Raw genomic sequence first — 14,259 nt, forward strand, 5'->3', positions numbered from 1 at the left:
CCCACATTGTCGTAAGAGTAGACTTGTCCAGTAAGCCGGAAACAGACTGGAATATGAACCATTCCACAGTGCAGAGAGTACTAATAATAACCCCCCCCCCGTATGCGTCTGTGTGTGTGTGTGTGTGTGTGTGTGTGTGTGTGTCTAGAGGGATTAAGTTGTGGTAGAATTCTATGTGTGTATTTAAAAAAAAAAGTCATGTGTAGACTTCAATGTGGGAACAACTGTTATTTGTCTACTGGAAGTAAAAATAGAATTTGGCTTAGATGGCAGCTGTGGAAATGTGTCTGCAATTATAAAAACATTTGTTCTATCAGAGGAACTGTTTATTGTTATTGTTATGAGGATGATAATTTTATTATTTTTTGGTTTCACTTCCTTCCCACTGAATGCCAACCGAGGAGATGTGGGGACATGGGTAAGTGATTTCACCTCAGGACTAGCTGAATAAAACAGAAGGATTTAAACTGTAGTTTCAGTCTCTTGCTAATAATTTCAGATTTCCTGAGTCAGAATACTCCCGGGGGTGGGGAGGCTGCCCAGAGAATTTGTGTTCAGTTCTCAGCAGTGGTGCGCTTGTTACAATTGGTCAAAATGTTTGTTCCTTCCTCTCCCAAAGTAGCCCCAACCAATTCCTTTCTAGTCTAGTAAATGCAACGACCTGTTAGAGGCTGGAGGAAAATGGGGGGGGGGGGTGGGCAGACATAACTAACTCCCCAAGAAGCAGGAATGTATAATAGGAAACAGGGTACTGCATACAATTGGCACCAGCTTGCTATGGAAAGAAAGAGAATGGCAAAGAAAGAAGTTCTTTGTTGCAAAGGTTTATAGGAAAAGCTACCCTGAAGTAGAAGAGTGGCCTCTGTGTTCCTGAGGGCAAAGAGAGCAGGCTGGTCTGAACCCTCAGGGCCCCCTGTCATAGGAGCCCTGACAGTGTCCACAGAGCTTCCCCCTGACTGGAAACCCCATGGCAGATACTCAGGACTAGGCAAAAACAGATGGAGCTGTCTTGGCCTACTGTTTGTTGCCACACAGCATAGAATGCACGGACTTTGATTTTGATCACGGCTGATGTAGTTGCAGCTAACTAGCCCGGCAAACTCCCTGTAGGTAGAGCAAGAAGGAAAAACTCAAATTTTCCACAGGTTCTAGCAGAACCCTGCAATAATGCATGAATGTGCCCTGAAGTACAGCTTATGCAAATGGCAACACTACAGACGAACGTGCTACCAGATTTGCCAAGACAGGAGTAAAACCATCAGAACACAGTTATGTATTACACAGGCCCAAGTCACTTGTTTGAAGTTTGGAGAGAGATAATATAACCTTTCATCTGACTCCTGGAGAGAAAAAAAAAGGGGGGGTTAAGTCCCTGCAAATGAAGGCAGCTTTGCTCTCTAAAAACATTACTGACTCAAGCAAAGACCCAGCAACAACACTGAAGAGGCAAAGTCACATTGTTTTTAGAAATATAATTAAGAGTATGGTGCTCAACCAAAGAAAAGACCTAGGAATCCATCAGACTGTTAAAGCAGCACAACTTTTACTGTTGTTATTTTGTTGCTTCACAGCTCTGGACCAAACTTTTCAGAGAGGAAGACAGACAGCGAGGGAGAGGGAGAGGGAGAGGGAGAGGGAGAGGGAGAGGGAGAGGGAGAGGGAGAGGGAGAGGGAGAGGGAGAGGGAGAGGGAGAGGGAGAGGGAGAGGGAGAGGGGGAGGGGGAGGGGGAGGGGGAGGGGGAGGGGGAGGGAGAGGGGGAGGGGGAGGGGGAGGGGGAGGGGGAGGGGGAGAGAGGGAGAGGGGGAGGGGGAGAGAGGGAGAGGGGGGAGGGGGAGGGGAGGGGTAAGAGGAGGGAGGGGGAGGGGGAGGGGGAGAGGGGGAGGGAGAGGGGAGGGGAGGGGGAAGGGGATGGAGGGGAGGGGGAGAGGGGAGGGGACGGAGGGGAGGGGGAGAGGGGAGGGGAGGGGGAAGGGGAGGGAGGGGAGGGGGAGAGGGAGAGAGGGAGAGAGGGAAAGGGGAGGGGAGAGGGAAGGGGAGGGAGGGGAGGGGGAAGGGGAGGGAGGGGGAGAGGGGGAAAGGGAGAGAGGGAGAGAGGGAGGGGGGAGGGGGAGAGGGAGAGAAATGAAGGGTAGCTTGGTTTGAAGCTGGCCTGCAGCAAATGTGGCAAATCAGTGCACTACCCAAGTGAGCTATTTTGCCAAGCTCAACCCCACTATTAATTACTTACTGTAAATGGACACCATTCTAGAGAGAGAAGACAGGCGCTAGGCAGGACACACACCAAAGAAGGGCTCTGAACTGGAGCGGGGCCCATGTTTTCTTTCACAAGTAAATTAAAGGGAAAAATTATAACAAGACTGAAAGGGAAAATTACACATTCAAACAGGAAAAATAGGTATCTTTTAAAATCCTGTTGGCTGGGTCAATGTCAAACTCCTAGATGTCGGTTGTGTCTGTGGCGTGCATCTTTTTAAGGCATTTAGACCCAAGGACATAATGACCCTGCACCGAGAATATATATGTGTGCTCTCTTTTCTTAGAAAAGAAATCCAAGGAGGGAAAACAAACTTCATATTTGAAAGTCAAGTTCCTCTCAGAGTCCCTCATGGAAATAAACCATTAACAGCATCGGCCAAGAAAGAGAGAGAGAGAGGCCAGAAGACAAGGGTTGTGAAGGAGGGGGTTCCTTTCGAGAACTCTAGATTGAGTCCCCCTCCTAAAGGTGATGCATTTTAAGCTTTCACAGTGGGTGTGGGAGCAGGTATTCCCTTGGACACGTGCCACAAGGCCTCTTGGTGTCACACACACACACACACACACACACACACACACACACACACACACACACACACACACACACACACACACCCCGCCAAGCAGAGAAGTATCTCCAAGGCGGGTGTGAGGCCACCGGGCAGGGCCCAGCACAGCTCACCCTGCCCAGGCCCCTGCTCTCTTGCCAGGGGAGGCCTGACAGTGCCTGAGGGTATAAACATAGGAGGCACAGACAGCTCCCCTCCTCCCCCCAGGCTACCTCCAAGCCCAGAATAACTACAGGTCTTTATTTACTACCGGAGTAAACTGTCACTGTTTTACATGCATCCGTTATATTCCTTTGGCTTCTTCTTCTTCTTTTTTTTTTTAAAGTGGTAATAATCCCAGTGTTTTCTCACCAGTATTGTGTTGCCCTATTGCAGCCAGATTTTACGGTTACAGAAAGTGTTAGCAGTCCAGGCCAAAAAACACTCTCACTTTGATTTCATATGAAATTGGACATTGCATTTCCAACAATTTCCACCACTGTGATAATTATTTGGCTGGTATATGTCTGCTTTCACGAGTGCTGTAAAAAGTTTCCATTTCTCAGAGAAGTAGTAATGATTGATAATAAAAACAAACCCAGCTCAGATCCTAATCAATCCATCCATAACGTATTCACATGGCACTCTGGTAAGTCTTCTTTTTTTTTTTTTGAGATTCAGTGCTATAAAATTCTACCAAACAAGTCTGCTCTAGTTCTTAATGCATTTACACAAATAACTAGGATTGTCTTTTATTTTCTTCACTCCTTTTTCTGTTGCCCAAATATAACATATATAGCATGATTTTATATACAAAAGACAGTATCCTGTAACTAGAATTATAAGTGAACCAGAAAATTTTTTTCGAAGCATTTTTCCTCCTATGGCCATTTCCAGATACCTTTTGTTTTACCTTTCCCCTGGCATTCTGAAGATCAATTCTGTATAGAATTCTCTGGTTAAGGGGCTGGTTGGTGGTGTACCTGGTTGAGCGCACGTTATAATCCTCTGGTTAAAAAAAAAAAAAAAGTCTTCAGTTTGAAGGAATCATGTGAAGTGAGATCAGCCAGAAAGAGAAGGATGAATGTGGGATGATCCCACTCAGAGACAGAAGTTGAAAAATAAGAACAGAAGGGAAAACACTAAGCAGAACTTACTTGGACTGGGTTTAGAGTACTGCACCAAAGTAAAGGATCCTGGGGTGTGTGTGTGGGGGTGTGGGGGTAGGGGAGTGTTCAGGTTCTGGAACATGATGGCAGAGGAGGACCTAGGTGGGGGGTGGGGGGGTAAAAGCCTTACGTGAAAAACTGAGAAATGTTACACATGTACCTAATACTGTATTTTACTGTCGACTATAAATCATTAATCCCCCCAATAAAAGGAAAAAAAAATCTTTTCATAAATTTGTGGTCACCGCAGGACAAAATAGAAGCCATGTATTAGCAACTAATGGTGACATTTCATGGTAATATTATACAATAATTCAGAACAGCATTATCAAAAAGTATCCCATTTTATTAAACCAAAGTCTATTTTACTGAGACCACATAGCTGTCTTCTTTTTGATAACACTTGATGCCATAACAATTCTTCTCTGCTCTGTCAAAAGAATATCCTTAAACAGAAAGGAAATGTTAAGTGCACCAGGGTAGAATAAGTATTCTATCTTCCTGAGCAAAAAAAAAAAAAAAAAAAAAAAAAATCAGGTTATCTCTGAAATTCCTGTGAGGCCAGAAAAAGTGAAATACAAAGACGAAGGCCTCTGGCGAGAAATGCCTGGCATCCCACAGTCCCCCTCACAAACAACAAGGAGTTTTGCCATGACCTATTTTGTCCATGCTGCTGTTAGATGCTGTGTAACTGAGTCTATTTTGGGGATAAAAATATTGCTAAATCAGAGTGTGCTTCATGACCTCGAGTTTGGGAATTAGAAAGGCTCAATTTTTCAGCAGTCATAGAAATAAATGTTCTGGCTGTGTCTACAGTGTGATGTTAAGATCGCCAGGGCAAGTTTTCACTTTTGTGTGAAAGACCCAGGTAAGCCTACTGTGTGCACTGTATAGAGATGGGCCAGGAAACTAGGGCTTATTGATCTGGCCAAAACCCATTGATCAGGACAATCTTCTAAGAATTGGCCACTTGGATTTTAAGCGAGATGATGTGACTTGCTTTTTTCTTTATTTTAAAGATTTTATTTTTTACCAGTGAGAAAGGAGAAGAGAGAAAGAACCAGACTGTGTATGGCCATACCACCCTGAACACGCCCGATCTCATCTGATCTCAGAAGCTAAGCAGGGTCGGGCCTGGTTAGTACTTGGATGGGAGAAAGAACCAGATATCACCCTGGCACATGTACTGCCAGGGATCAAACTCAGGACCTCATGCTTGAGTGTCCAAAGCTTTATCACTGCGCCACCTCACGGACCACACTTTCTTTTCTTTTTTTTAATATTTTTTAACTTTATTTTTATTTGATAGAATAGAGAAAAATGGAGATGGGAGAGGGAGAGAGACAAAGAGAGAGACAAAGAGACACATGCAGTTCTACTTCACCACTTGTGAAGCTTTCCCCTTGCAGGTGGAGACCACGGACTTGAACCTGGGTCCTTGAGCACTGTAATGTGAGTGCTTAACAAGTTGCGCCATAGCCTGGCTCCTCCAAGGCATTTTTACCTAAAGTCATTCCGTAAATACTTCTTGCAGAGCACTGAGCACTGAGCATCCTAGGCATCACTGTCTTGGACTTGAGTCAGACAGCAGTTTTATGTGTGTGTTTAAAGAGCCACAGAAACCAAGCAAAGACCAACGTTCCAGAGAAGACAGGGATGAAATGATTAATGGATGCTGCTTTCAACCAGGTACGCCATCATCTGACCTGATAGCACAGAAAGAAATTGAGAGAGAAGGGGTAGATAGAGAGAAGGAGAGAAAGATAGACACCCGCAGAGCTGCTTCAATGCTTGTGAAGTGCCTCCCCCCCCCCGCCCCGCAGGTGGGGAGCAGGGGGCTCGAACCAGGATCTTTACGTGGGTCCATGCACTTCGTATATGTGGTGCGCCACCGCCTGACCCCCACTCCTTAAAAAATAGTAACATTATGCCCAACAACAGATGAGTGGCTGAGAAAGCTGTGGTATATATACACAATGGAATACTACGCAGCTATCAAAAACAATGAACCCACCTTCTCTGACCCATCTTGGACAGAGCTAGAAGGAATTATGTTAAGTGAACTAAGTCAGAAAGATAAAGATGAGTATGGGATGATCCCACTCATCAACAGAAGTTGATTAAGAAGATCTGAAAGGGAAACTAAAAGCAGGACCTGATCAAATTGTAAGTAGGGCACCAAAGTAAAAACCCAGTGGTGAGGGGTAGACATGTAGCTTCCTGGGCCAGTGGGGGGTGGGAGTGGGTGGGAGGGATGGGTCACAGTCCTTTGGTGGTGGGAATGGTGTTTATGTACACTCCCAGCAAATTGTAGACATATAAATCAGTAGTTAATTAATATGAGAGGGGGAAAATCAATTGTATGTCTCAAAGTTTCTCAAAACACAAACTGAATCCTTTTAATATATAGGCTGTGTAATTGATATGCGGACTCTCTCAAAAGCCTAGACCAAGTAGATTAGAAGCATCCAATAGCACAGCTATATACAAGATACTGGATACTGTACAGCAAACCATAACAAAAGGACTTCTCAAAGTTAACCCAATTACCAAATAATGTGATGATAACATTAACTATCCATTGTCTTTTTGAACCCTAAGACAGCAGGAACCTCACATCTCCACTATAGAGCACCTACTTCCCCCAGTCCTGGAACCCTTGGATAGGGCCCACTTTCCGTATGCATCTCCCAGTCCAAACCAAATAATATTGCATCCACCGATCACAACCTAACCAACGCAATGATTGCCACCTCAACATGCTTCACCTCAGACCGTGTCCAGAGACTTCACATGTGGAATGACAACCCTTCAGCTTCATTACTCGGGTGAGACCTTTCCTTTTATAGTACACTCTAATTTCATCTCAGGTAGTTCACTTTCTAACAAAGTCCCATAACCTAGATATACACCAGTTTCTGTGAGAGCTTATGTGCACACGTATCCATAAACTACTGCAAAATATATACCTGAAAGCAGAAGTACACTAGAGTTTGCAGTGAGTACCTCCCTAACACTTCCTCTCCACTATTCCAAGCTTGGGATCCATGATTGCTCAACAAATTGTTTGGCTTCGTATGTTAACTCTCTTTTCAATCACCAGGTTCTAGATGCCACCAGGATGCTGGCCAGGCTTCCCTGGATTGAAGACCCCACCAATGTGTCCTGGAGCTCAGCTTCCCAGAGACACACCTTACTAGGGAAAGAGAGAGGCAGACTGGGAGTATAGACCGACCAGTCAACGCCCATGTTCAGCGGGGAAGCAATTACAGAAGCCAGACCTTCTACCTTCTGCAACCCTCAACGACCCTGGGTCCATGCTCCCAGAGGGCTAGAGAATGGGAAAGCTATCATGGGAGGGGGTGGGTTATGGAGATTGGGTGGTGGGAATTGTGTGGAGTTGTACCCCTCCTACCTTATGTTTTTGTTCATTAATCCTTTCTTAAATAAAAAATTAAAAAAAAATAGTAACATTAAAATTGTGAAGTTCCAGCTACTGGATGGTAACTGTAACGGTTGAAAAGAGTAAATAAGGGAAAATAAACTCATTGAGTTATTTGGCTTCCTTTTCCCTTTCTTGTTTCATTGTTTTATTCACAATCTATTTTGTACATTACCTTCAATAGTGTGGGGATGGTATTGACGAACTCATTTTTTTTATCTCACAAAAAATTCAAAAATATTAAAATCTGAGTAGTGATCAAGTTCCTTAATGAAATACTTTCTCTCAGCTTTGTGTGTGTGTGCATTCTTTTGTGATTTCATAGTGTTTGATTTTCATTAAAAATAAAATCCAAGCTGACTTTGTATTAGAAGGGACTCAGTAGCTTCGCTGGAACTTTCTCAATGTTTTCAGTCACATTGGATTAAAAGTGATATTCAGCTCCGAAAAATTAATGATTCAAGTGAGAAAGGCAGACAGAGAAGGGAGAATATGGGATGATCTCACTCATAGACTGAAGTTGAGAAATAAGAACAGAGGCCCAGGTGGTGGCGCACCTGGCTGAGTGCACATAGTCTAGTCCGCCAGGACCCAGGTTCAAGCCCTTGGTTCCCACCTGCAGGGGAAAGCTTCATGAATTGATGAAGCAGGGCTGCAGGTGTCTCTGTCTCTTTCCACTTCTACCCCCTGCTTCGCTCTCAGTTTCTCTGTGTCTCTATTCAATCATAAAGAAATAACTAAAAATTTAGAAGATAAAAAGAAAGAAGCACAGAAGGGGAACGACACAAAGCTGAACTGGGGTTGGATTTGGCGTACTGCGCCAAAGTGAAGGACGTGCGCGTGCGCGTCAGGGGTGGGGGTGCTTTCAGGTCCTGGTGCCTGATGGTGGAGGAGGGAGAACCTTAGCTGGGGTCACGTGAGAGTGTTTTGCAGAAAACTGAGAAATTCTACACATGTGCCAACAACTGTATTTACTATTGACTGTAAACTACTGGTGCCCCTGATTTTTTTTTTTTTTTTAAAGAAAGATGTATACTCTGTGTGTGTGCTGTGTGTTTGTGTGTAGAGAAAGAAAGAAATATATGTTGTGCTACTTTCGGCTGAGATGTAAAACTTGTACTTGGAAGGAAGGGACTGCTAGCAACACTCCCATCTGTGGCACTGAGGGCAGTGGCTGAGCAGTAGAGCTCAGAGCTCAGGGGAGGGAGGCCCTGCGCTGGCTGAGCAGCAGGCAAGGCACAGCCCAGGCAGAGGGGGGCTCTGCTCAGCCTCTCTCTGTCCCATCACATACGCTAATATGCAAACAGAAAGCACTGACCAAAGGCTCACTCGACCGTGAAGAGTGCATTCTGATGCTCTGCGTAAGATGCAGCCTTAGACTTACGGAATGCAGCACTGTACGAAAGCTTTCCCACAGAGACTTGAAATTTCTATTATTGATATTATTAAAATGTTCCTTCTCTCTCTCTTTTAAAAAATTATCTTTATTTACTTATTGGATACAGACAGTCAGAAATTGACAAGGGGCTGATAGAGAGGTAGACAGAGAGACCTTCACCACTTGTGAAGCTTTCCCCCTGCAGGTGGGGCCAGGGGGGCTCGAACCCAGGTCCCTGTGCACTGTAACACATGCGCTCAACCAGGTGCACCACCACCCGGCCATACATGCTCCTTCTCTATGGGCCCCAGTTCAGATCGATGGGGTTTACAGTTGACAATATTTATACATACTCCCCATATTTAGGAGCTACTCTCTTCCCTGATCCAGATTTGTAGTCCTTTTTCCAACTCTAACACTATCCCCCAGACAATAACCTTGGGTCCACCTGCACATTATCTGTCAGGCTCAGGCAAAAACTAGTAAAACCATGGGACCCTTGGAATATACCTAAAATAGACCTACTAGCTTTTTCCAAAATAAAGACCCCCAAACCTTCATCTGCAATATTCTTGCCTTTAGGTTCATGACTAGTCAACAATTTGTTCTGCTTTCTATCTTAACTCTGTTTCAGCCACCAGGTTTCAGATGCTACCATGATGCCAACATGAATTCACTAGGCAGAAGACCCCACCAATGTGCCCCGGAATCCCGCCTCCCCAGAGCCCTGCCCCACTAGGGAAAGAGAGAGGCAGGCTGGGAATATGGATTGACCTGACAATGCCCATGTTCAGCGGAGAAGCAATTATAGAAGCCAGACCTCCCATCTTCTGCTCCCCATAATGACCCTGGGTCCATACTCCCAGAGGGATAAAGAACAGGAAAGCTATCAGGGGAGGGGAAGGGATGGGATACGGAGTTCTGGTGGTAGGAATTATGCAGAATTGTACCCCTCTTATCCTATGGTCGTGTCAATTTCTCCATTGTATAAATAAAATAAGTAAATAAATAAAATGTTCCTTTTCTTATGATGAGGTGATATGCTAGTTAGTTGTTGGAAATTTCTTTTTTGACTGCTCTGTAGTTTTCATGACCACTTCCATCCCCCCCTGCAAAAAAAAGTGAGGATATGATGTGGAATTTAAAAACAACATATATTTTTGTATGAATCCAAGTCCTGCAATTGTTGAGTTCTTATCAGCTCCCTCTAGAAAGGCAAAGGTGGGTGAATTTATTATTTTTGAAATTTTTATTGTCTTTCTTTATTGGATAGAGACAGCCAGAAATTGAGAGAGAAGGGGGAGACAGAGATGGAGAGAGACATAAAGAGATGGTGAAGCCCTGCTTCACCACCCACAACACTTTCCCCTTGAAGGTGGGGACCGGGGCTCAAACCTGGGTCCTTGCGCACTGTAACATGTGCACTCAGCCAGGTGTGCCACCACCTAGCCCCAAAGTAGGTGAATTTTATAGCATCTGTTTCTTACTTCTTTGGGGATTCATTGACTGGGGAACAGCAGGCTGTATTTATCAAGGGGAACACTGACTTTTTTTTTCTTCTTTCAGTCAAGAAACATCAATTCGATAAACCTGGCGGCAAATTTGAATGCAGGGATAAGAGTGACGTCAGTACCCACTGGCAGCAGTAACAGCACAGAGCAATACTTTAGCCCAAAGTCAGGAAGGAAGTAAAAAAATATCCAAATGTTTGGAGGGTCACAATGCATCAGTGACAGAGCATGTGGGCAGATGATGTTTAAATGAACAGTCTATGTCTTCTCCCAGATCGAGATAAACTTGTCAGCCACTTGAAGGACGTGATTTGTTCAGCACTGAAAAGTGAACGAGCTCCAAAATATCTCTCCTATCAGTCTGCCACTCAGCCAGAAATTCCCTAGAGGTGAGTCACTCCTTATCTATGCAAAGTTCTGGCTAAATACCAATAGTTTTCACTTTGAGAGAAGTCACACATTAACCCAGGAACACACCTTAGTGCTTTGCCCTCTAGCTGGATGTTGTAGCTGCAACGGGCAGATGACAGGGTGCCTAACACCAGACTGAAGCAGATCACTGTGTAAGCAGGAAGTGAAGTCCTTTATGAAAAGGACTGCTTCATAATCACCATGAAAAATGATTGCAGGAGGTGGGGGTCAGCTCAGCCCCATGCTATCCGGAGGGAAACCAAAATCAGAGAAACCAGCCTGCAGAGCAGGACTTGAGATAACTATGGTACAGCATCCAGGATGATGATGCCAATATTTTACAGATTTTAACAATGAATACTGGAGAAAAACATCTATTGAGTAGGTCACAAAAGCACGGAAGTTGTTATGAAGATGAAATCAGTAAGTCTCTATTTCAACGTGAGAGTGAGCACTACTTGGAAGTATGGAAGCTTGGAACTTTTACCCGGATGTACTGGCCCTAAAATCTTTATGGAAAATGATACTTTTGAAAAGGCATGCTAAGACTTAGAAGGGGGGGGTGGGTGGCAATGAAGCGAGTTAATGCACATGGCATAAAGCGCAAGGACAAACACAAAGATCCCAGTTCAAGCCCCCGGCTCCCCAATTGCAGGGGGGTCACTTCACAAGTGGTAAAGCAGGTCTGCAGGTGTCTATCTCTTGATTTCTCTCTGTTCTATCCAACAACAATGGCAGTTTAACAACAACAATAATAACAACAAGGGCAACAAAAGGGACAAAATAGCCTCCAGGAGTCAAGGATTCTTAGTGCAGGCAGGCACCAAGCCCCAGGGATAACCCTGGAGGCAAAAAGAAAGTGAGAAAGAAAGAAAGACAGGAAGGAAGGAAGGAAGGAAGGAAGGAAGGAAGGAAGAAAGAAAGAAAGAAAGGAAGACTTAGAAGGTTGACATGAAGGAGAGAAGTGAGGATAGGAAGAAGAACATGGATGTGTGCTCAACAATTTGTTTGGCTTTGTATGTTAACTCTCTTTTCAGTCACCAGGTTCCAGATGTCATCAGAATGCCGGCCAGGCTTCCCTGGACTGAAGACCCCACCAATGTGTCCTGGAGCTCCGCTTCCCCAGAGACCCACCCTACTAGGGAAAGAGAGAGACAGACTGGGAGTATGGACCGACCAGTCAACGCCCATGCCTCGGCCTTGTGTAAGCTTAATGTGCAGCTTGGCGATACGAGAATCCGGCATGAAGCCCAGCCAGTCTATCTTGGCGTTACTCTCGATCGCACCCTGTCATTTCACGAACATCTCATAAAAACCACAGCAAAGGTGGGCGCGAGGAATCACATCATTGCAAGACTGGCCAGCTCCTCATGGGGCGTGAGCGCTTCCACACTACGATCATCATCTCTGGCATTATGCTATTCCACTGCAGAATACTGTGCCCCAGTATGGTTCCGTAACCCCCATGTCCACTTGGTCGATTCCAAATTATATTCCTCCATGAGGATCATTTCTGGAACCATCCGTTCCACCCCGGTTCCATGGCTGGCTGCCAGTTCTAAGCAACATCGCCCCGCCAGACATTCGTCGGGATGCGGCATCATCTAAGTTCATTTCCCACGTCTACGCTCGACCGGACCTGCCAATCTACGCGGATATCTTCGCCCACCCTGTCCAACGCTTGACGTCTCGTCACCCAATCTGGTCCCTACGCCTACACTGAACTTCTCTGTTCCAGACTCTTGGAAACAGAGTTGGCAGTCAGCTGAGGTCAAGAACAAACACCTCATCACAGACCCCTGCAAGTGTCAACCCGGCTTTGACCTAGCACGTTATGATTGGGCCCTCCTCAATCGCTATCGAACAGGCCATGGCCAGTGTGCCGCTATGTTCCATCACTGGGGAGCCAGAGACGACCCGAACTGCCCCTGCGGCTCCAGACAGACTATGACCCACATAGTCAATGACTGCCACCTCTCCAGATTCAAAGGAGGTCTCGAAACTTTACATCAGGCTCACCCTGATGCTGTTGACTGGCTACGAAAGAAGGGCAAATGCTAGAAGAAGAAGCGGGGAAGCAATTACAGAAGCCAGACCTTCCACCTTCTACAACCCACAATGACCCTGGGTCCATGCTCCCAGAGGGATAGAGAATGGGAAAGCTATCAGGGGAGGGGGTGGGATATGGAGATTGGGTGGTGGGAATTGTGTGGAGTTGTACCCCTCCTACCCTATGGTTTTGTTAATTAATCCTTTCTTAAATAAATAAAAAAAGAAAAAGACAAACATGGATGTGATCATGGCACAGGGGTAGAAGGCTGGGGAAAGAGTGGCAGCCTTTGCTGTACGGCTGACTTTGGCTACAAGACCAACATAAGCTACAGTGAGACATACAGAAGGAAAGCACTCCTTGAAGAGAGAAATCAGTGACTGGGGAGCAAGTAGCACATTATATTTATCAAGGGGAACACTGACTTTTTTTTTAGCCAAGAGACATTAATTCCCTGAACCTGGTGGCTGATCTGAATGCAGGGATAAGAGTGACATCAGTACCAACTTGCAGCAGTAACAGCACAGAGCAGTGGTTTAGCCCAGAGTCAGGAAGGAAGTAAAAATCAGTCAGAGGTACACAGAATATGGAGCAGAAAGTTTTTAGGCGTTGGAAAGTAACTAAAATGTGAAGGCAAGGGGTGTAAGAAAGGGGAGTTACAGTATTTCTGGAGAGTTAATTGAATCCTTTCAAAAACTGTCACTCCCAGGTCAGTTATGGGACAGAAAAGAGATTTTTAAAAAAGCAATACATTGTTTATTCTTATTTGATTCGGAACTTGATACACTTAAAAAAAAAACAACAATTTCCCTGGAATCCACGTGAAATTATTTGGTAGGCGGGAGAAAATGTGCTCACTATCATCAGAATATATTGACGGTGCTGGCACTGGAGACAAGGAGGGAGTGGGATTTACAAGGAAGTTGACAGAAAAATGTGACTGAGGCCCCACGGAAGTGATGTGCCCTGCCTGTGACGTGGGCATGTTCTGCTCATGCCCAGTGTGGGTATACTCGCTGTGTGCTTGCCCTAGGAGTAAGAGAACAGAGATGTCGTCACACATGTGTGAGAATTAGCGAGTAGGTGATGGGGGGACTTTGGCTTAAACAATTCAATGGATTTGAGCTGTTTGAAATGTCACTGGAGCAAGTGCTTGCTGGCTGGCTCAGCCATTGTATGGAAATTGAGTAATATGAAAGAAAAAAAAACCCACAAAAAAACTTTAAAAGAATGAAGTCCATTTTCTTGCAGAGAAGATCATACCTGGGCCAGAGGGAGAGCTCCTTGGGTGTGTGTGTTTGTCTTTCATATTCGGTGGTGCCTCTCCCTCCCCCCCATCTCTCTCTTTCTCTCTAGAGATAATCTGCATGAAAAAGCAACCTGGAGCAGTGAAATCACACAGGCTGGAACATACAATGAAATAAGAGAGAATATCTATGCTGATGCACAGCTGACTTCACACAGTGCATGTGTGACCTGGGGCCTTGCAGATCTTC

This window comes from Erinaceus europaeus, chromosome 6 (assembly GCF_950295315.1).
Source record: "Erinaceus europaeus chromosome 6, mEriEur2.1, whole genome shotgun sequence".
Classification (NCBI taxonomy): domain Eukaryota; kingdom Metazoa; phylum Chordata; class Mammalia; order Eulipotyphla; family Erinaceidae; genus Erinaceus; species Erinaceus europaeus.